The sequence below is a fragment of the Silurus aristotelis genome (assembly GCF_946808225.1).
Source record: "Silurus aristotelis genome assembly, chromosome: 10".
Lineage (NCBI taxonomy): Eukaryota > Metazoa > Chordata > Actinopteri > Siluriformes > Siluridae > Silurus > Silurus aristotelis.
The window spans coordinates 17,985,091-18,009,328 of NC_139583.1; the positions used below are offsets into that span (position 1 = coordinate 17,985,091).

At 43.3% G+C, this 24,238-nt stretch overlaps 2 protein-coding genes and 1 long non-coding RNA gene across 3 annotated transcripts in view; 2 read left to right on the plus strand and 1 right to left on the minus strand.

The window, feature by feature from the left end:
- The window catches only part of kti12 (KTI12 chromatin associated homolog), a 418,740-nt gene that overhangs the window by 271,340 nt on the left and 123,162 nt on the right, over nt 1-24,238 (plus strand). The gene's annotated exons all lie outside the window — the stretch shown is intronic.
- Nucleotides 1-24,238, plus strand: part of reln (reelin) — a 514,851-nt gene that overhangs the window by 167,801 nt on the left and 322,812 nt on the right. The window lies entirely within an intron of this gene.
- Nucleotides 21,142-22,673, minus strand: LOC310732368. Its single transcript, XR_014535468.1, has 2 exons — nt 22,514-22,673; nt 21,142-21,989 (listed from the first exon to the last, which is right to left on the minus strand). It is a non-coding gene; the product is annotated as an uncharacterized lncRNA (long non-coding RNA).

The window sequence follows — 24,238 nt, forward strand, 5'->3', positions numbered from 1 at the left end:
GAGGTGCTGGCTGTGCGTTCAGTCCTATTTAATTCACTGTTAATAAGGTTACTAAAACAGACTTTCTGATAATTCCTATATTTTGGTTTCGCTCGGGGGACAGACACAGTCTCAATATGGTGGATCCTGAGTGACGACTCTGTGCAGCTAGCAGACGGTCGGTTTAGCCTGTCTGTCTGCTCCCTGGCCTTGGCTCTAGACAGTCACTTGTTAACTAGTGCTGTTCTGAGACTATTACCTATACTACAAGAAATAAGAGCAGCACCTTCCCGAGTGGGATGGATACCGTCCCGCCCTAACAGGCCAGCCTTACCCTCAAAAATGCTCCAATTATTAATGAAGCCCACATTGTTTTTGGAGCACCACTCGGACATCCAGCAGTTTAGCGACCATAACCTGCTGTAGGCTACATCGCCAATTCGCATTGGGATGGGGCCAGAGCATGTTACTGCATCGGACATTGCCTTCGCTAATTTACACACCTCTATAATATTACTCTCAGTAACCTCTGACTGTCGAAGGCGTAGATCATTAGCTCCTGTGTAAAAAACTATGTTAGAGAACCTGTGCTTTCCTAAGAATCTAAGCTGAAATGCTATGTCAGGGCACCCTGTCTCCCAGTATACACATAACCTGTGCTGCTGGTGCCCCTAAAGGTCTAGTTAATTTCACGTGCCTCAGAATGGAGTCTCTTAAAACCAGAGCTCTTTCAGGTTTCTCAGCGGGTGCTTCACTAAGGAGAGCAAACCTGTTGGACATGTGAAGCGGAGAGGAATGGTGCTCCCGTGGGCAAGCCTTAGCGTTAGCTTTGGCTTTGCGAGTATGCCGAGTCGTCACCCATTCGCCCTGCTGCGAGGGCTCTAATGCCGGAGTCGGGGGAATATTAACTTCACCTAGGGCATCCAGACTTTCCCCTGCAGAACCTGAACTGCTCTCGCACTCACTACTTCTCTCTAGACTCTGGATGGGCTCCTCTAAAGATCTTCTCCGTCAAAAAGCAATCTAGCTTACACTTCTCACAGATAAAATTATCGCTAACAACGGAGAAAGACCGACTAAACATGTCACACTTCACACACTGAATGAACTGGATGTTCGCCATAGTAGAGAAATTACGTACCTTAATGTGATTACTGTAGTGTGTGTTCGTAGTTCTGGTGAATGTCCTCCGCTCACTGCTTTCAAACCCTCAAACAGGGTAAAAAGTGCTCTTCCAAATGCAAAAATAGACGAGACGGAGCCAACGGAAAGTAAAGGATGCCGAAAATCAAAAAGATATTTTGATATTTTAAAGCGATGAAAGAAAGAAAAAACGAACTGTAAAAAATATCATATCAAATATCATATCAAATTTTATCATTAATTTCACAGTTTCTTTTTGTTTGACAAATACTACTAATTACTTTTTACATTTCGGCTGTCATCTGCAGCATTCCTCAGAAGCATCACCTGACTGCTGTGATTATCACCTGTTTTTTTTCTGGTGGACAGATCCAACAGGCTGACCACGAAAAAACAAACTGAAAAGTGAAATTATTTTACTCAAACCTGCATTTTCCTGCATCAACACATGGGCCATGGATCATTTTTACTGTACACAAAAAGATTCCTGCTGCTCTTCCACACCTGTCAGCTAGCTGGATTGAACCCAATTCATTCTTGCTGTGAGTGACCAGAACTACCCAATGCAACACTGTGCTCCCTTCTAGTACTGAACTCACAGGGACATAGTCCATATTCTTATTTTTCTGTAACTGTGTAAAAACTTACAAAGGCAGTGTTGTAGAAGTTACTCGGATCGTCACCAAGTAGTATTGGGAGGCCTCTGAGAACTCTGACTATGTAGTGCTGTCACATCTCGCTTCTAATGGAAAGAACAAATTAAGTTCAGGATAATACAATATTCAACACAAAAGTGTACATGAAAAGAGTTTTATCTAAATGTTGTTGTTGTTTTTTTTCAGTGGAGAGAAGTCATCTCCAAATCTAGTACACAGTTTATCTGGAACAAAGGACCTAGTGTTTTAACACTACTGCAAGTTGCCATTTCTTAAAATACAGTATTTATGCTCGTTTAACAAAAAATGACATTAAGAACGCTTTAGAAGACTTACGCCTGAATCAACTTGCTGCACAATTTCAGCAATTATTTTTCCAACACTTCCTGGCAATCCTGTTGAACTCTGCATTTACCTGCAATGCACAGCAAATCCACAAAAAACATGTGACTAGACTTTTGGATTTGAAACCTGGTCTCTTGTGTCCCGCAGAAATGCAAGTAAACATTTTGAGGCACCGCGTGTTACAAGCGTTTCGGGATAAGTTAACGTTAACCTTCGCTCTGTGGATCTCTCAGTTTACATACAAAAATTCATATTTTTACCCGCTATGTTCAACAGAAATCAGCGTAGTGGTCGACAGAAAAGCCAGAAAAAAAAGAGAAAAAAAGGTTTTAACACCACGTTAACCTAGCGACCGCATTAGCGGTGTTAGCTTAGTAATAGTTTAGTACATTTCTAAGAAAAAAAACTCACCAAGACGGTTGGAAGGTCATTAGCTACTCAAAATATTCAGTGGTCGTATCGTCCACTCTTGCAGTCACTGTCCACCACACCACACAGAAGAGAAGTCTTTCTCTTCTCCCTCTTTCGGAAGAGTGCTCAACTTGTGCAGTGTTTGTTAGCTGAGTTAATATGAAACAAATGATAGTTAGAGCTATAACAAAAGTAGAACGGACAAATCCACACAGTTCTCTTTCATCATCTTTCTAAAGCGGCACCGGCTACTCCGGTGGACAACCTATCGCGGGCCTGCCCGACCGCGTGCGGCGCACTCATCGCCGCGAGGGATTCCCATCCCTTCTGTGTTGTCTGCATGGGTCTCAAGCATGCGCAAGAAGCTATTGACCTCCCGGAGAACTGTAGCCATTGCCTGGCGCTCCCAAAAAAGCTCCTGCGTCGCAGACTCAAAACGGCCGCTTCGCAGTGTGTCGATTTTGAGCTCTCCGACTCGGAGGGGGAAAAAGGCGACGCCGTTGTGCACCCGGGGGCCTCCTGCGGTGCGATTTCCTCTGACTGGGCCGACTTGTGTCCTTCCCCGTTCGAGGATTTACTACCGGTCGACAACCGTCTCCCCGAAGGACCGACAGGTTCCGGGGATGAGATCGAGGCGGACCTTCTCGACGGCTCGGATGACGAGGTCGCCATCCCGTCCTCCGTGGCCCCTCAGGCTCCCCCCGCCCCATCTCAATCGGTTTTGCTGGAGCTTTGTGAACGCGCTACCGCGCGGCTTGGCGTCGAATGGCCGGCTCTCCTGAATGCTTCGGATCAGGAGAGGGACGTATATGACGGCAAGCTTCTGGGACCTCCTTCCGGCCCGAGAAAGCAGCTGCTTCCCGTCCTCCCTGCATGTGCTAAACACATGAGATATTGCTGGGGAGATCCGCTCGACCTGAAACATGGTCTTGCTGGGTTGGAAGTTAAGGATATGGCGAGTCTCGCCATGGGTGATCCCCCGGTTATCAAACCTTCCATCGCCAGACACCTCAACCCATCTCAGGGCGGCTGCTCACCCCACTCAAGCCCGTCCTCCCGGGTAAAATGGATCGCTTCTCCGCATCGATTCATCAGGCATGGTACAAAGCCTCAGCTCTCGCTATACAAGCTCTTAATGTCTCCTCGCTGTTGGCCGCGTATCAGGCCGAACTCCTGATCGATTTGGGTCAACAACTGGAGAAAGGGTCACCATCGCCCGATCTCTGGAAGGAGGTCGTCTCGGTCAATGACCTTGTTCTCCGTAATGCCCGTCAGGCTGTCCAAGCGAGCGGGCGTTCTATGGCTTTATCGGTGGTCGGAGAACGTGCACTGTGGCTCAATCTTTCCGTTCTCCCTGATAGTGAGAAACGTCGCATCGCAGGAGCGCCGATTGAACCCGGCCAAGCTCTTTTTGGCCCGGCTGTGGCTCTGATGCAACAACGATGTGATGATAAAAAGAAGGAGGACGAGACGTTCAAATTGTGTCTTCCTATGAAGCAGGCGCAGCATTAGACACCATCTGTGCGGCCATCTAACACTTCTGCTGCGGGGCGCCATCCCCACTACACTGGCAGAAATTACAGACCTCGCGGCGAGGAAACCCGCCCCTTCGGGTCCTAAACGAAGACGGCCGACCTGATGCTCGGCCACAGGGGGTTTTCGTTCCGCGTTCATGGGCGACCAGCCCTCCGGACACTTGTTCTTCCCTCCAAGTTCGCCCGTCCAAAAGACGGAGGTTCTCCTTCAGCAAGGTCAGCCCCCCCCTCGCCGGCGAGGGTCACTCTCTGTTCAGCACAGGCTTCACTGTTCCCCGTGTCGTCCAGAGTGCGTTTCCCCGTTCCAGTGGGGAAAGATGTGAGATTAAGTGCAGAAGCAGTGTCACCAAACACGCCCCTTCACTCTCCTCTCACAAATTTAATAAAGGCTACGGCCCCAGTTTTTCACAAAAAAAGACAAGAAATACAAAAAATATCAATAACTCTGACGAATCCTATGAATTCGTCTCTGGGAGAGAATTTTTCCCCAGATCCCCACATGTCGTCTCTAGTTTGGCCACTAGATGGCGCCATTGCACCATTAATGAGCGATCCGGCCGGATCGGCTCTCGGCATTTCGCCGGGCTGTGTGGGGACGCTCGGGAGTCACGTGACAGGCTGGCTGGCTGTCTCAGCCCCCGATTGGGTGATTCACACAGTCACAAGGGGTTACAGACTTCAGTTTGCCAAAACACCCCCGCGGTTCAGCGGAGTGGTATGGTCCCATACGGACGAGAGCTCCGCTCACATTCTGAAAGACGAAATCTCATCTCTTCTCGAGAAGAGAGCGATTCGAGTTGTATCCCCGCATCTAAGCGATCAGGGTTTTTACTCTCGCTATTTCCTGGTCCCGAAAAAAGACGGTTCGCTCCGTCCTATTCTGGATCTCAGAGTGTTGAACAAACATTTAAGGAAATAAAATTTCAGAATGTTATCACACGGCCCGCTCATACGTTCAATAAAGCAGAACAATTGTTTTTGCTCGATCGATCTGAGCGATGCTTTTTTCCACATAAGCATCTATCCTCCGCACATAAAATTCCTTCGTTTCGCCTACCAAGGCCTGTGTTACGAATTCACGGTCCTTCCGTTCAGGCTCGCGCTGAGTCCGAGGACGTTCTGTCTGTGTGTGGAGGCGGGACTTGCGCCTTTGAGATCAGCGGGTATCAGAATCCTAACATACATAGACGATTGGCTTATTATAGCCGATTCGAGAGAGAAAGTGATTCAAAACACTGCCCGTGTGCTCTCTCACATCGCTGCGCTCGGTTTCAGAGTCAATGTGAACAAGAGCAACTTCACTCCCGCTCAGGAGGTCATATTCCTGGGGCTGGAGCTGAATTCCGTTACGATGCGCATGCGCCTGTCACAGAAGTGCATCTCTTCATTCATGAACTGTCTCGCGTGGTTCAGGGAAGGAGCGCGCATACAATATCGCACATGCCTCAGATTACAGGGTCTTATGGCTTCGGCTGTCCATGCGTTGCCTCTAGGTGTGGGCTTTTATGAAGTGGGTTTTGTCCCTGCATCTCAGCCCGTTGCGCGATCTTTGCCGCTATGTTACGGTGACGCGCGCGTGCATGGCCGCGCTGCGCCGCTGGAGAGCTGCGGAGTTTTACGCGCATGGGACCCTGCACGGCATTTTCTGTCGTTACGGGCGACTCACGTCCCGGGCATTTTGAACAGGGGCGCAGACCTTCTGTCGAGAGGAAACCCACTCTACGGAGAATGGCGGCTCCACCCTCAGATAGTGAGGTTGCTATGGGAGAGGTTCGGCCAGGCTACCATCGATCTCTTCGCCTCGCGCGAAAACTCCCACTGTACTATGTTCTTCTCGCTTCGGGACGAGGACACACCCCTCGGCGTAGACGCTCTGGCTCACCCGTGGCCCAGGATCTATCATCCTCACCCAGACAGGGTGGCTCTCTGGGCCTGGCCCGTGAGAGGGCGAATTTAAACACTTTGGGGCTTTCCCCACGTGTTATCGCCACGATTCAGAACGCCAGGGCCTCTTCCACACGTTCTCTCTATGATTGGTGCAAGTGGCGTGTGTTTGAGGAGTGGTGGGAGAAACACCAGCTCGTCTCATATCTGTGCTCAGTTTCTGACATTCTGGGTTTTTTGCAGGACCTTATCGATCGTGGCAGAACTTTTTCGACGATTAAGGTCTATTTAGCGGCTATCGCTGCGTTTCACGTCGGCTTCGGCGACACTACGGTGGGTCAGCACCCCCTTATCCATAGATTCATGAAGGGCGCGCGCCGCTCCATCCTGATCACCAAAAGTGTAGTCCCAGATTGGGATCTATCCATGGTGCTGGGGGTGCTGGCCCGACAACCTTTTGAGCCCCTGGGGGATATCTCCCTCAGGCTTCTGTCCTTCAAGACGGCTCTGCTTCTGGCTTTAGCTTCCGCCAAACGTGTCAGTGATTTGCATGCGCTCTCGGTTCATTCCTCGTGCACCAAATTCTTGTTCAATGGAGATAAGGTTTTGCTTAGGCCTAACCCGGCCTTCATGCCTAAATGCTTCCCAGCTTTCTCTGGTGAGGTGACTGAGCTCTCTGCCTTTCATCCTCCCCCTTTTTCCTCTGCGGAGGACCAGAGGCTGAATGCTTTGTGCCCTGTGCGTGCCCTACAGGTTTACATGAACAGGACAAACTCTTTTCGAAAGAGCGACCAGCTCTTCATCTCTTGGGCCCCGCCGAACACGGGGAATCCCATCTCTAAGCAACGTCTCTCTCGCTGGCTGGTAGAAGCCATCTCCTTAGCGTATAAATCTAGGGGCATGCAGCCCCCAGGTGGCCTTAGAGCGCACTCCACTAGAGGCGTGGCTACTTCTTGGGCTCTGTTCAGGGGAGTTCCCTTGCAGGACATTTGTGCCGCTGCGAGCTGGTCCTCTCCGCACACCTTTGTTAGGTACTACCGGCTCGATGTTACCCGAACCCCAGTAGCTCATGCAGTCTTAAGTGTGGGCTCTTCGTAGCCACATGCTACTAGGTCTGCACTCCTTTCAACCCCGTCCGCCCGGCCTAGTTATGTTAATTATTATGCTTTGTGACGTGCCGTGCACCACCCGTTTGGCTGTCCTCTGGCTTACAGGGCCTCGCTATGAGTGTATTGGGCAACCGGGGAGTTGTCTATATCTCCCATAGGTGGATCTCGAACACGAGATGATGAAAGAGAACAATAGGTTACTTTCGTAACCCCGGTTCTCTGAAACGTCGAGTGGAGAGATCCACCAAGTTTGCCCCGCTTGCTGCACGAGAAGCGAATATGCTCACTGAGGAGAGGTAGTGCCTTGTCTGTCCGTCAAGCCAGACTTGGTGCAATTGAATGCTTCTGCAGAGGTCAGGTACGGATGCCCTTCCCATAGGTGGATCTCTCCACTCGACGTTTCAGAGAACCGGGGTTACGAAAGTAACCTATTGTTATTATTTGTTTGATAACCTACCTTTACATGAAGAGATCCTTAAATTGTGAATATGTCGGCACAGCGCGAGACGTCCAATGACTTCTACAGCAGATGCGCAGTTCTGGTTGCTTTTAGGGTTCGTTATAAAATACACGCTCTTAGCAAGTGACAGCAAATTAAGCCCTGTTGTGATAGTAACTTGAACCCAAATAGGTTGACTCAAAATAAACGACTTAAGCCATGTTAACTTCACTCAAAAAAAACAGTAAAATGTACTTTTTTACCATTCAATTACATGTGTTACTAATCCGCTTATACTTCCTCCGGCGGCAGCGTAACAACTCCTCAGTTCAGGTTCGTGGAATGATTAGCTGGACAACATTAGCCGATGTATCCGGTTTTTTACTGGTTCTTGTCAGACAAATTCACAAGATACAGTGTAGTATAATTCCCAGGTGGATAACTTATCCTAAACAAATGCACTACAGAACACAAAACAGGTTTTTCATACACGAATCGCGCACATGGAACATATTCAGCTCGCACACTTAACTTCCTTACTACACTACCCACAATGCACCCCACCCCTGGACTACAATACCGCCCACCACATCCTTAAAGGAACAGCGGCCGTTTTCCCTCTGATGCAACACATGTTAATTTATAAAAACTTTTAAGTAGTACATATTAGTACTGGTAACTTATCTATGCAAGTCATGACAACTATTAGATTTTACAGTGTCCAAGTGAATAAACGGGATCCATTTTTGGAGAAATGGCACCGTGTTCAAGCCCTCTGCCCCTTCTGATAAGCAGAAAATGTGAATATTTTTGCGCCGTCCTCTGTTCTCTAAATCGCCTTTGTGATTGGTAAGTGATGTAACTTTGCAGGCCCGTGTTCTAACCCTTGAAACTTTAAGCTAACTCTTCTGCTGGGACAATTCTTTGTTTGGCGAGTTTTGCAGTTCTCCAGTTGTTAAGAGTAAAAATGTACCACCTCAGCTAGAGGGTCGAATTTGGCATTTATTGTTTTTGAAACAGTCTGCTTCAAATGTTGAAATGCCATGGCTGGATCCATCTTAAAATCAGCACTAGCTTCACCCTCGCAATGTTCCGGTAGTTCATCCAACACGTCGTGAAAGAATCCTTCCTCTCAGTTTTATTTTTTGCAGTATAAAGCATTTTTGAAAAAACCCTGTGGGCTTGTTTCCGGAATCAATGAAAAATATCTAAATATTTAGCTGATTGGTGTCGGCGCTAGTGAAAACTACTGCTACTTCCTGTCTGCCTTCGTGCGGCACTAGAAATTGACCCTATTTTAGAAAAACATTAAAACGGTGGGACAGGCCATGTTTACCACTGTGTACCATCCACTCTTCTTTTATATCTGAGACCTTAGGATACCACTTGCTGGAGTTTATGGCAGTGGAATGTTGTTCCATTCGTGTCTAATATAGGGTTCTACCTGCTCAACAGTCCTTGGTCTTCTTTTTTATATTTTTCATTTCATGATTTGCAAAATTTGGTTAAAGGACTGGACTGCAGACAGTCTAATTCAGCAAATGGACTCTTCTACTATTAAGTTGTGCTTTTGTGATATATACAGTATGTGATTTTGCATTATCTTGCTGAAATATGCATTTGGATCATGTTCGATTATGGCTTCTTTAGCTTGCATTTTTGGATGACTGTAAACCGTATTAAAAAAACAATGATTTCTGGAGTTGTTCCTGAGCCTAAAAATGATTTTTCATCGCAGAATAATGCCTTTTTTATGCAGTGTTGCCTGAGGGCCCAAATATCATAGCCATCCAATATTGATTTTCACCCTTGCCCCTTATGCACAGAGATTCCTCCTGATTCTCTGAATCTTTTCATTATATAATGTACTGCAGATTTTAAAATATTTAGGCTTCACAATTTTATGTTGAGAAACATTATTATGAAATTGTTCAACAATTTTTGGACACAATTTTTCACAGATTGGTAAATATCTACCCATCTTTATTTCGGACTCTGCCATTTCTGACACTCTGCCTCTATAAGTTGCATGATACTGACTTAATTCATTTTAATTAATCTTTATTTTATTGTGTTCAACAATGGACCTTGTCTTAAACCAGCTTAAACAGAGGTAATGCAGATATTAAGCTGTATGAAACGATGTCTAAGTTTTGTGCCTGTAAGTTTGTTCCCTTATATTGTTTATTCCTAATGAGCAAGCCAGTGTGGGTGTGTGAGTGTGGCAAAGAAAAACACCTTAAGGTGGCTTAAAGAAGAAACTTTGAAAGGAACCAGACTCAAAAGGGAAACCTATCTCCATCTGGCTATGTCATATTTCTATGTTGCTGCTGTTTTGTATTCCCAAATATTTTTATTAACTGAAATCAATAAATTAATGGGTAAGTGGAGAAAGCATGAGCAAAAAAAATTCTGAAAGCAACCTGTTGTCTGGACCTCCAACTGATTTTGGGGTGGTTAAAAAACCACCCCACCCCAGTTTTTTTTTTTTTTTTGATGTGATGTATTACTGTAACTCTTAATACCTACATCAGAAGCTAGTCATATGCTTCAAATACTTTTTTGTTGGACCCATACTCTCACTACATCTCTACTTATCATTTCTATTCCATTTTAATCCTCTTACATATATAAAGTATTATTTTCTGTGTTTCAAGTATACATCAGGCTTGATACATTATTTGCAGTCACTTAGAGTTACCTATAGAACCCAGCCATTATGGATGCACAAGCCAGTGCACTCTTGGTGCCGGTCCCAAGCCCGGGTAAATGGGGAGGGTTGCGTTAGGAAGGGCATCCAGCGTAAAACGTGCCAAATCAAATATGCGGATCACAAATGAGAATTTCATACCGGATCGGTCGAGGCCCGGGTTAACAACGACCACCACAGGTATCGTTAGCCGACAGGGTACCGGTGGAAATTGGGCTTGGGGTCAACAGTGCAAAGTAATGGAGAGTGTGTTAGAGAAGTAAAGAAAAAAGTGCAGGCAGGGTGGAGAAGAGTGACATGAGTGATTTGTGATAAGGTATCTGCAAAAATAAAAGGGAAAGTTTATAGGTATGTGGTGAGAACTGCGATGTTGTATGGATTAGAGACAGTGGTATTGAGTAAAAGATAGGAGGTGGAGCTGGAGGTAGCAGAGCTGAAGATGTTAAGGTTTTCGTTGGGAGTGACGAGGATGGACAAGATTAGAAATTAGTTTATTAGAGGGACAGCGCATGTAGGATGTTTTGGTGACAAGGTGAGGGAGGCGAGATTAAGATGGTTTGGACATGAATTATATTGGTAGGAGAATGCTGAGGATGGAGCCACCAGGTAGGAGGAAAAGATGTTCATGGATGTGGTTAAGGAAGACATGCAGGTAGTTGGTGTAAAAGAGCCAGCTGTAGAGGACAGGGTGGTATGGAGACGGATGATCCGCTGTGGTGACCCCTAATGGGAGCAGCCGAAAGAAGAAGAAGAAGACTTAGAGTTACCTATAGATTTTTTTCTCTGTTAGTTAGTTAGTCATGAAATACACAGACCGATGAAGGATCAGAAAAATCCAGTCTTTATTAAACCAAGCATTATGATCCAAATCAATAAGTGTAACCTAGGTTACCAACACCTGTGATAAAATAGTCAAGTCAAGTCAAGTCAAGTTTATTTGTATAGCGCTTTTCACAACAGACATTGTCTCAAAGCAGCTTTACAGAAAACAACAGTGAAGGTGAATGGTGTGCGTTTGTCCCTGATGAGCAAGCCGTGGCGACAGTGGCAAGGAAAAACTCCCTTAGATGATATGAGGAAGAAACCTTGAGAGGAACCAGACTCAAAGGGGAACCCATCCTCATATGGGTGACATCAAGAGTTTGGTCATAAATCTTTCAACAATACAGAACAATTTGTGATCATCATAGATCCAGCATCAGCTTCTCCATGCCAGGGCCTTTAAACACTCGGCATCTACTTCTCCATGATCATCCATAGGTCCATAATCTTCACGAGGTGGGACGTGACTGGAGCTGGCCAAACCTCAGGATGCCTCGGGATGGGGAGAGAAAGAGAAGCAGTGGAGAGGAATTAGCGTGGCTGCTGTTCATGATATTAACAGCACAAGTTGATAATGTGCATGTAATCATATATTCTGGAGCACAAGGTTGTGATGTGATGTGTGTGATGTGTAGGCTTTGCTAAAAAGATATGTTTTTAATCTACACTTAAACTGGGAGAGTGTATCTGAACCCCGAACACTGTCAGGAAGACTATTCCAGAGTTTAGGAGCTAAATGTGAAAATGCTCTACCGCCTTTAGTGGACTTTGCTATTCTAGGAACTACTAGAAGCCCAGAGTTTTGAGATCTCAGGGAGCGTGACGGATTGTAGCGTGTTAAAAGACTGGATAGATACATGGGAGCCAAACCATTTAGTGCTTTATAAGTGAGTAGCAGTAGTTTGTAGTCTATTCGAAACTTAATAGGAAGCCAATGTAGGGACGATAAGATTGGGGTTATATGATCATATTTTCTTGACCTAGTAAGAACTCTTGCTGCGGCATTCTGAACTAACTGAAGCTTGTTTATTAATGATGCAGGACATCCACCTAGTAATGCATTACAGTAGTCTATTCTAGAGGTCATAAATGCATGGACGAGCTTCTCTGCATCAGATATAGATAACATATTTCTTAGCTTAGAAATATTTCTAAGGTGAAAGGAGGCTGTTTTTGTAACTTGATTGATGTGATTTTTGAAAGATAAGTTGCTGTCTAAAATAACTCCCAGGTCTTTTACCGTTGAACTAGTAGTTACAGAACAACCTTCTAAATGCAGGCTGAGATGCTGGAGCTTCTGTGTACTATTTTTTGGGCCGATGAGCAAAATCTCCGTTTTATCAGAATTTAATAGCAGAAAGTTATGGGTCATCCAATCTCTTATTTCTTCAACACACTCAGTTATGCGAGCTAATTGAGCTGTATCGCCTGGTTTGGATGAAATATATAGCTGGGTATCATCAGCATAACAATGGAAGCTAATTCCATGCCTTCTAATAATGTTTCCTAATGGAAGCATGTATATTGTAAAAAGCAGGGGTCCTAGAACTGACCCTTGTGGCACGCCATAATTTACTAGCATTATCCTGGATAGCTCTCCATTTAAATCTACGAAATGGTAACGCTTGGACAGGTAGGATTTAAACCAGCTTAATGCCTGTCCCTGAATACCGATGTAATTCTGTAAGCGATCGAGGAGAAGATCATGATCTATAGTGTCGAACGCAGCACTAAGATCTAGTAAAACTAATAGGGAGATGTAGCCTTGGTCTAAAGCTAAAAACAGGTCGTTAGTGATTTTAACTAGAGCAGTTTCTGTGCTATGATGGGGCCTAAAACCTGACTGAAACTCTTCAAAGATATTGTTCTCCTGCAAGTGGTTACATAACTGGGCAGCGACAATCTTTTCTAAAATCTTAGACATAAATGGGAGATTTGAAATTGGTCTGTAATTCGATAGCGTGCTTGGATCCAGATTAGGTTTTTTAATGAGGGGCTTAATAACTGCTAACTTGAGGGATTTAGGGACATGACCTAACGATAGTGAGGAGTTAATAATATTGAGAAGAGGCTCACCAGCTGTATATAACACTTCCTTCAGTAGTGTAGAAAATAGAAAAATATTAACAATTAAAGAAGAAATAACTATCCCTTAAAATACACAACATTATTTAATTACAATTTTAAAGAAATTAAATATAGTTAGTTGCATCACCACGATTGCTGAGTAGAGATGAACAGTCTCATCTCAGCAATTTAAATGCCTGCCGGACTACATGCCAATTTGCAGTCATGTAGTTAAACTGCACTGTCCTTGGTTCAGTGAGGATTATTTACAATCTGTATCATTCTTTCTTGTTTGGGTCCCCCTCCCTTTCTCTATTCTGTTTTGTTCCTTCAATACTGGCTGAGGAGTTTTGAAGAGAGCCTGGTTTTCTTTTTTCGAATTTGGACGAATTTTTTTTTTAGTTTAAGTTACTATGTGTGGATAGCAGTGCTTTTAAGTGCTGTCTGGGGTGCTGCGTGGTGTTCGGGTGGAGGTCTGGCCGGTTTTAGTTGCCATTACTTTGGTTTAGCTGGATCAATCCATCCTGAAAATTAGCTGGTGGTCCCCTGTCTTTACTTTCATTTAGTCCTCAAGTACTTTATTTTGTAACTTTGTAAGAAAAAAAAAAAAAATTAGTTTAGTCCTGTGTTTCTTGCCTTTGACTGTGTGGCCCCTTACAATTTTGAAATGTGAAATACGAGGCTTGGTAAGTCTGGGAAACAAGCCATATATAGCATTTCTTCACAATGATTTACTGAAATGATATATATTTCTCTGTGTGTGTGTGTGTGTGTGTGTGTGTGTGTGTGTGTGTGTGTGTGTGTGTGTGTGTGTGCTGTAAATAATTGAGCACAACCGTGCTCAATCAGTAGCTTGGAGATTCAGAGACAGAAAGAAAAATAGTAAGAATGTGTGGTCTGGGAGTTGAAGTTTCATGGCAGTCATACTTTGAAGGCACAGTGGTTGCTGGGAACTCAAAGTCTGAGAACTGGCTGAGATCTGAAATTAATAAAAAATCTATTTGCTGTGAACATAGATAGTGATTTTGTAAATGCCCATGTGATACGGTTTGTAGTTTGCTTTTGTTCAGACAATAATGTGTTTTTGATGTATTTTGGCATGGGTGTAACAATATCTGAGCAATATTAATGTTAAAGAAAACTTTCAAATTAAAGTAGTATTTAATTTTTATTACTAGCATTTTTATAGTGTAGTATGGTATTAGATTTTTCTGTCTCTCATGAGTTTGTAATGTCAAGTTGGAAACGGGCTGTGTAGAATCCATATGCGGTTTTATTTGAAACAGAATGACCAAATTCAAAACATCAGCCAAAACAAGGTTGAAGGCAACATGCATGAAAGTCCAATACATGATAGAGAGTAAAGAAGCTTTTATTGTCATTTCAACCATATATAGCTTTTATATATATATATATATAGCGGTACACAGTAAAATGAGAAACTTTTCTCCAGAACCCTCGTCCTGCATAAAAACAACGTAGAGCTATAATCACAAAACTTGCGATATAAGCTAAGGACTAAAGTGGGGACTAGACTGACTAGACCGACCTTTACTGTACTTTACCTGCTTGCAGCTGCAGACAGCAAGTCACAGCTATTAGTGACTATTTGGGGCTATCTCCCGGCTACTATCGGCTGCTGCGCTGCTACAATCTAGTCCCGTGCCATCAGAGAGGCAAAGCGCACACACACCAAGAGAATCCATGGTCATTTCCAGGACAGGCCATTACAAACTACAGACTAAGACTAAGACAACTTTACCCACTTGTGACGACGCCTTCCCAGATGCTCCGAACTACTTCTACGCCTGGTTTGAGGTGCAGAACAACATGGTGGTGAGGAAGACCACCCCTCCTCCCAGTGACCAGGTGCTCTGTCTAACCCCGGCTGAAGTGAGGAAAAAACTATGCAGAGTTAACCCATGGAAGGCTGATGGACCAGACAACATTATTGACAGAGTGCTCAGGGAATGTACAGAACAGCTAAGGATGCCTTCACTGACATCTTCAACCGCTCCCTGAGCAGCGCCATTGTTCCTACATGCCTCAAGGCAAACAAGTCTACAGTCTCCTACCTCAATGACTATCATCCCGTTGCACTTACATGATTAAGTGCTTTAAGAGACTCGTCATAAGGCACATCAAAACCCAGCTACCACCCTCACTGGACTCATGCAGTTTGCATATCATCCAAACCATTCCATGGACGATAATGAAACGATAATGAAACTAATACACAAAGGATTTTCTTTTTTGCCTTGATAGTTTTGACATACAGCAATATATTAACTTTTCAACTCATCTGAAAGGCCACACACGTGATCTTGTTTGTTTTTCTGGTATTACTTCAAAACAGTCTCACAGGTTCTTACCCAACAATTTCTGACAATTTTCTGGTTTCCTTTAAAACTTGCCTAATGCTATTAAAGTTCAATCAATGCCGTACCATCTAATTCCAGGATATATAGAAAATTGACATTGACATTTACAGACTTATTTAACAACCCCTGGACTGGTATCTTACTACAATGAAGCGCTGCAGTTATTACTCAATACACATGTGCCTATAAAATGCAGGTCTGTTTCATTTGTTAATTCTGCCCCGGTATACATTGGTCATTGTCTAGAATGTTTGTTTTAAAACTACACTTGTCCATGAACAAATGTATGCTTAGCATATAAACAATTACAGAACCAAAATTTTCATTGGAGAATGACCGCTCTTTGCTCTCCTAAAGTCAACAACCATCTCTTCAGTTTTGTCAACATTTAGAGAAATATTGTTGGCTCTACACCAAGCTTTTAGCTGTTGCTCCTACTTTCTGTATGCTGACTCATCATTCTTGCTGATAAGACCCACCACAGTTGTGTCATTGGCAAACTTGATGAGGTGGTTTGAGCTGTGGATTTCTACACAGTCATGAGTCAAGAAGTCAAAAAGCTTTTATTGTCATTTCTACCATATATAGCTGTTGCAGTATACAGTGAAATAACACAACGTTCCTCCAGAACCCTGGTGCTACATTAAACAACAGAGAGCTACATCACACAAAATAAAGTTACATAACAGAACACAGAGCTAAGGACTAAAGTAAGTGTTTTCAAAGTACATTGTGTGCAACTTAGTGCAAATTGTGCAGACAAAAAACAGTGCAGACAGACATCACAAGACAGTGTGGGACAAATACACAAAACACTAAACACAGAATAGACCAGTAAACCTATTGTATACTAGGATTATACAGTAATATGCAAAGACAAAACAAGAGTGTATTTGTATACAAACACAATGTAGTGCATAAACAGCAGTAGCAGCAGTTGGGAGGTGTACTAACAGCATGTAAACAGTATAATATGATTAAAAATAAATATATGGGGCATTGGAATGGATTGAGATGAGTAATGAGTGTTTTGAGTTCAGATTGTATAGTTCTGTAACACAGTTCAGTGAGTATGTGTGTGTGTGTGTGTGTGTGTGTGTGTGTTCAGTTCTGTGTGTTGAGAAGCCTGATGGCTTGCGGGAAAAAGCTGTTGCACAATCTGGTCGTGAGGCCCCGAATTCTTTGGAACCTCTTTCCTGATGGCAAATCAAATTACATTTTATTTGTCACATACACATACATACAGGGTATGACATGCATATAAGAATATATACAAATATATATGAGAGAAAAAGATGTATATACTAAATATTCTTATGGTAGTAAGCAGTAAAACAGTAACAACAGTAAACAATTTAAGGTGTTTTTTTATTGTCCATAAAGTGTCCAAGTGCGGTATGGTGTGGTATAAAATATAAAGTGCACTGTGCTGTGTGAGTCCAGTGTCGTAGCGCAAAAAGTGAGATATGTGCAGAGAAAGCAGGTTAGGGAGGTTAGGGAGCTCGGTGTGGATGGTACGTTCAGCTGAACGCACCACCCTTTGGAGGGTTCGTCTGTCCTGCATGGTGCTGTTCCTGAACCAGGAAGTGATGCTACCCATCAGAACGCTCTTAATGGTGCAGGTGTAGAAAGTCTTTAGCACCTGAGAGGGTGGTTTAAAGTTCCATTAAGCGTCTCAGATGGTACAGATGCTGCCAGGCCTTCTTCACCGGGGTGTTGATGTGACAGGACTAAGACAGGTCCTGTGTGATGTAAACACCTAGGTACCGGAAACTGTCCACTCTCTCCACTGGGGTCCTGATGATGTTTAGCGGTTGGTATGACCGCTCCTGCTTCGTGCTGAAGTCCACAATCAACTCCTTAGTCTTGCTGACGTTCAGGAGAAGGTTGTTCTCCTGGCACCATCCCTCCAGGTTTTAAACCTCCTGTAAGTAGGCCGTCTCGTCGTTGTTGGAGATCAGGCCCACCACAAAAGGGTTGTCAGCAAACTTGATGATGGTTGTGGAGTTGGAAGTGGCCACACAGTCATATGTGTTGTAGCGAATGTAGCTCGCAAAGATAGGTAAGTATATATAAGTAATTATAACGGGTTATAGTTACTCCTAAATATTTAAGTTAAGTTGAAATTGACGGTAATGGAATTAACGTTACACTTATTTGGTTTGTTCGTCCGCTGAACAGACAGTATAACCTTTATTAATTCTATAAAAAAGGTATCTCCCCGGCCAAGAAAGACGTAACCCTCATTTATTTTACACCGTAAAATAAAAAAGAGCATGTAGTTTAGATCAAATATTGCAGGAGCCTTAAAATATGGCACTCAGAGACAATCACTTATGAAAAATACGGCTTTTAATGAATGAGCCAAACACAACATAAAACTAACTACACAAACAAAGAAACAAAAATAAATAAAGAAAATAAAAATAAACAAAAAGTAAAAAAATTAGGAAAGGAGGAAGAGAGAGGAAAAGAAGAAAGGAAAGGAATGGCAAGCTTAAGCTTCAAAATTAATCACATCCTTCTGACTGAGGTTTCCCAGTCAGAAAGTCCAGGATCTATTTGGAGAGGGAGGTGTTCAGACCCAGTAGGCTCAGCTTCTCAATCAGGTGCTGGGGGATGGTTGTGTTGACTGCTGAACTAAAATCTATGAACAGCATTTGTACACAAGTGTCCTTATTGTCCAGGTGGAAGAGGGCTACATGAAGGGTTGTGGAAATGTATTGTCCAAACCATTTCACAGACGATGCCGCAAACAGCATGGGGTCCAGAGAGGGTGGAAGCTAGGTCTTGATGTGCCTCGTGACCAGCCTTTTCAAGCACTTCATCATGATGGGTGTAAGTGCGACAGGACAATAGTCACTGAGGCAGGAGACTGTAGACTTCGTCAGAACGGGGACGATGGTTGTTGTTTTGAGGCATGTAGGAACAGTGCTACTCATGGAGAGGTTCAATATAGTCAGTATAGACATCTGCCAGCTGTTTTGCCCATTCTTTGAGCACTCTGCCAGGAATCTTGTTTGGTCCAGAAGACATCTATGCATTAACTCTGCATAGAGTTTTCCTCACTTAAGCTGAAATTAGACAGAGCACCTTGTCACTGGGAGGAGGGGTGGTCTTCCTTGCCTCTATGTTTTTCTGCACCTCAAACCGGGCGTAGAAGTCGTTCAGCACATTTGGGAGGGAAGCGTCATGGTCACAAGCGGGTGAAATAGTCTTGTAGTTAGGGATCGCCTGGATGCCTTGCCACATGCATTTTCTGCAAAGCCCACATGCTGATGGAATTTAGGGAGCACAGTCCTGAGATTCGCATGGTTGAAATCTCCAACAATAATAAACAGTCAGTCATTGTGAGCATTCTGCAGGTTGCTAATAGCCCCATAGAGTGCCTCCCTAGCACTAATGCTGAGGAGAAATGTACACTCTAACAATAAAAGCAGTGGTGAATTCCTGTGGTAAATAACATGGCTTGCATCCTACAGTCACAAACTCCACTAGCGATAAGCAATAGCTGGAGACAACCACAGATTTATTGCACCATTCTGTGTTGATATAAACAAACATGCCACCAATATTAGTCTTAGTGAGGTGACTTGCTCTCAAAGAGGATCCCAGCAACAACTTGTGCAGCTCTAGTAGATTCCATGCTCAGGAGGATGTGCTATATAATGGCAGTGCTAGATAACAATGATGCTCACACAAATATATTGGCAGTGACTACTGGCGATGCTTAATGCCTTTTAAGGCTTTGATTACATGGAGTGGGCTACCTGCCAGTATCTTTATTTAAATCCAACATGGAGATAAATCTGGCCCTTCCCAGATGCTGTAACAGGTTGTCTACTCTGGGAAGTGGGTAGCTGTAGATCTCGTAGACTTGATTGAGTTGCGGAGGTTGTTACACAATTTCGAGGCTACTGTTCGATGATGGGGCTGGACCAGGGGCTGGCAGACTGCTTGATTATTCCTGCCTGTAGCATTTTCTTTTTAACTTTATTCTCAGTAGCTTGACGACGTGCTTCCTGGAGCCCTGTATGGACATTGTCACACTACCACCCCCATTTTAGTCTTTATTTTCTTGTTGCACTAGGTTGCCCAGTGCTGTAAAGAAGACATCTGCAAATTGGTCCACCAGCTTCATTTTTTTCCAGCCGTTGTGTGGGTGTTAGATCTTCACCCCTTCTGTACCAAGATAAACCCCAGGGGATTTGTGATAAAGGTGCAGAACGCTGACACAGCAGGGTTTGTTTCAATAAATTTTTATTTCTCTTACCCAGCTGCTGCAGGCATAGATTTTCTCAATGACCATGTATAGGCCTTGCTAGCGAGCTAGGAACTAGCAGGTTGTATTTGGAACCAGAAATAGCACTCGATCTTCTGGCTGAAACTTCCTTGGCTGTGATGGGTGGTATATACTTTCCGCTACTCACTGCAACAGAGAACACAGATTAGACTAGTTCCCAACAGGTTTGTGATTATTACCACTTGTCTCTCTCGGCCTCGCCCTTCATTTACAAACCGCCACTCGGCCACACCCCTGCTGCCACAGTAACATTCAATTCAATTCATATAATATTTGTATTTTAACAAATGACCATTATCTCAAAGCTGCTGTACACAGATAATGTGGTAAGAAAGAAAGAATGAATGAGTGTTATAAGTTTGTCCCTAATGAGCAAGTCGACTGTGATGGCAGTCATGAGTCAGCAGAGTGAACAGCAGTGGGTTGAGCACATGATATGCAAACTGCACGGGGTCCAGAGAGGGTGGTAGCTAGGTCTTGATTTGCCTCATGACTAGCCTCTCAAAGCACTTCACTATGATGGGTGTAAGTGCGACGGGGCGATAGTCATTGAGGTAGGACTTCTTTGACACTGGGATGATGGTCATTGCCTTAAGCATGTAGGAACAATGGCGCTGCTCAGGGAGCGGTTGAAGAAGTCAGTGAAGACATCTGCTAGCTTTTTTGCACATTTTCTGAGCATTCTGCCAGAAATGTTGTCTGGTCCAGCAGTTCCGTGGGTTAACTCTGCATAGAGTTTTCTTCACTTCAGCCATGGATAGACAAAGCACCTAGTTGTTGCGAGGAGGGGTGGTTTTCCTTGCTGCCATGTTGTTCTGGACCTTAACCTTCTGAAGTCTAAGGGTGTTTTGGGCCTCTTGAGAGATTTTGACATGTTCTTACATTTGGTTCTTTTTAGTTGCTTTTAAATATATTATTGACAAAAGACTTATTACACTGTATTAAGCACAAACTGGGCTACCATAATATGTAAACAGCTTATATGTGTGTATTTTTGACAAAATAAGGTTTATGCGTGGTTTTTGAAAAAGCAAAAAAAAAAAAAAAAACACTGAAATAAGGCCACAAAACCTATAGTAAACATGTTTTCACAAGACTTTTTGAGAACAGATCTTCTAATGTAGTTTTTTTTTATCATGTGAAAATCATCTTGCCTGCTCATTCACATTAAACAATACATTGATTTAAAATTTAAAAGACACTTTATACTTTGAAAGGCCATATGCGAAGAGGCGTCGACATGCTGTGACTGACAGCTTTGTAGAGAATGGGTCGCATAATGAGCTGTGGATTACATAATGAGCTGTGGATCACTGAGCCAGGATCTGAGTGAGAAGTACAGTACTACAAGAAAGAATGTGTTTCCTTTGTGGTTTATTTAAAATTGCATCAAAAATCCCTGTGCCACTCTTGAAAGCAGTTCCTGTTTAACTGAAGACACAAGCGAACATCGCATGCCAGGCATTTCCATGGTGTTTTGTGGTGCTTACTGTAAGAAAGGATTCCATTTCAGTTGTATTTCCACGCTTCACCACTAGAGGCAGACATACAGTTTACCAAGCAATGACAAGCTCATGGTAGTTAGTGTTAGCTTTGCATGCTACCATCCTCTCATCCACGGCTAAATGTCTTCTAGGATGATAGATTGCTTTGCATGGCTTACGGATTGTGTCCATAAGCGGTTTCACTCTGAACAGACAGTCATGTTCAGATGTGCCCCTCTTTCTGTCATTTTCTTTGTCTGCATCTGGCTGACTCATGTGTACATTCCACGAAATTGTCCTGTATTTGTCCCTTGAGATAATTGTTGCTGGAAAGGGAACTGTGAAAATACTGCTCTGTCGCCAGTAGTCCAAGATGGAGGGCAACTTTACCATTGCCATGTAAAATAAGAGCCCGATGTAGCGATACATCTCACTCACGGTTACATCTCTCCATTTGTATTTGCGTCCTTTGGCTATTGACTTGGCAGCTTAAGCATTTGTGTTGTGGCACAGAGTTGACACAACACTCTCCGGGAAAAACATTTTAAATAGACTAAATGGAGAATGAGAGTCAGAAGACCTCAGTTGAGGTCCAGGTTTCCGTGCGGGCAGGAATCGCAGAGTCTGTGGAACTGTGTCGTTATCTGTCTGATCCTTCCATGACATGGTGGACTGTCTGTGTGCTGCCTTTGCCCTTTTTGGAGCAGTTGCTTGATAACATCTGTTTATGAAACACACACACACACACACACACACACACACACACACACACACACACACACACACACACATGAACATCACTAATTGTGTCATTGGTAAAGTTGTTTGTATATGTCATACAATGCAATAATGATTCAAACTAAATATAATTTAAGAAAATATAAAATATGTACTTACTCAGGATGATTCTCGGTCGAACTCAAAATGGAACGACGCTTGTGTGGCCTGGTGTGAGTTTTCAGTGAAGGCAAAGGTGATGCAGCCACATTCCTAAAATGCCACTACATAACAGCCTTTCAGGATGATAAGTGAGATTAACCAAAACTGAACTGAGGCTAAAATATAACTTTATATAACGTCAACAATATTTCGGGCATACAATTACAAACAGTTAATGTTACAAATGAGCATATTGGCGGATTTTTGTTGTAACATTAAAAGGCAATGCTAAAAAAAAAGCTAGGCAGAGATGTCTACAAACAATATTAGTTTTATATAATCAGAATGTAAGACTAAATAACTTACTTATCATAGCAACTTGATGGAAAGTCCTCGAATGGGTCGATTCGCTCTTCAAAATGCAAATGCTCCTTGTCGGAATTGCAATCTTCTTCGGATGAAAAGGTGAATTCTCCATCACTGTCCAAAACTATCTGAAGCGCTTCCTCGCCGGTGTAGCGTGTCATCTTTCAAACGCAGCTTAATGTGTAATAATCTCAGTTGAATCGCATTGTTTTATGCCACTGTCTGTGACTCATCGTGTGAACTATTTTACCTGTGAATTATCAGATAATGACCTGCGGTGGAAAATCTGTGGCTCTACTTGGTTTCACATGATTTATATTAATTGGAAACATATGTTTTTTATTTTACCGACTTATTCTAAAACCATATACTTTAAGCTGTCTAAAGATATTTTTTTTATTTCCGTGTGTCAGCTATTGGCCAAGTTTCAGCGCTTTTTGATGACCTGTATCTAAACAAAGATCACGCAGACAAAGGCGACAGATGGCGCACCCTGATTATTTTATTCATTTGAAAAAAAAAATACAACGTTTTGTTTATATAGTGAGCATACACAAATGAAAGTAGACCCTTTACAGATTTTAATGATGTATTACTTTGACATGTTTGATCAAATATGACAGAGCAGTTTAAGCTCTTTTTGCTGGCTTCTGAAAAAAAAGCATGTTTGGGCGCCGGTGGCGAATCAGAATCCAGAGGGTTAAACTGGTTGTTCAGAGAATCTGGGAGGAAGGCATCACGGTCATAAGCAGGTGAAGTTGTCTTGTAATTCGTGATCTCCTGGATGCCCTGCCACATGTTCTGGGTGTCTCAGCTGTCTTGGAAGCAGCTGTGGATTTTCTTGGCATGTGCGCGCTTCGCCTCTCTGATGGCTCGGGACAGTTTGGCCATTGCTGTACTTTAGACCGTCTTGTCCCCCGCACCTTGGAACATGAAGCAAGTCTTGGAGATCACATCAGGTCATCAACGCATCAAACACCTCCAAGTTGATCCCCTCTCCCTCTCCCTCTCTAGAATACATCTCTAGTATTTGAGCACAGTGGGTCGAACAACTGCCGGAACAAATAGCTTAAGCTGCTTCATTGGATGCTGCTATTTAAGGGTCCTTATAATACAGCAGACCATCTTGAACAACATGCTCCTCGTCCATACCACCCCCTTCATCTTAAATGAGATTTCCGAACATTGGGTCATGAGGAGCTAGTGGGCACGCATCAAGAGGTCAATGACTGAAGTAATACGCATGCCATATAGTGCAACTCTCTAGTGTTTAAGTGCATGCTTGCAAATAAGATCAATGAGTTTCTAAAATTCAGACAACAGGTGTGCGACAAACGTTGGAAATGGTTCTCCAGTGGCTTGTACACGGTCAAGAATACCTCTCCAGACACGTTCTTGGTTATCAGACGGAAGAAACACAGTCCTGAACAGTATGCAGAATTGTGTCCAAGATGTGACATGTGAACTCAGTGTAACCCAGTTAAAAACATGAAGCAATAAGTGATGCTCGTAGTATCATTTAATCAGAGTATATGAATAGTGTGATTTAAAAAGGGTTTAAAGTAATTTAATAAGTTATGTTTAAAAATGTTAAAAGCAGTTTAAAAATGATAGTATGTTTATTGTTTTGAGTAAAAGATAAAGTATTTCTGAAAACTGTCTAAACCAGCATGGATGGAGTTAATAACGTTCGGCAGTAGAGTCAGGTGTGGGGTTTGCAGGATG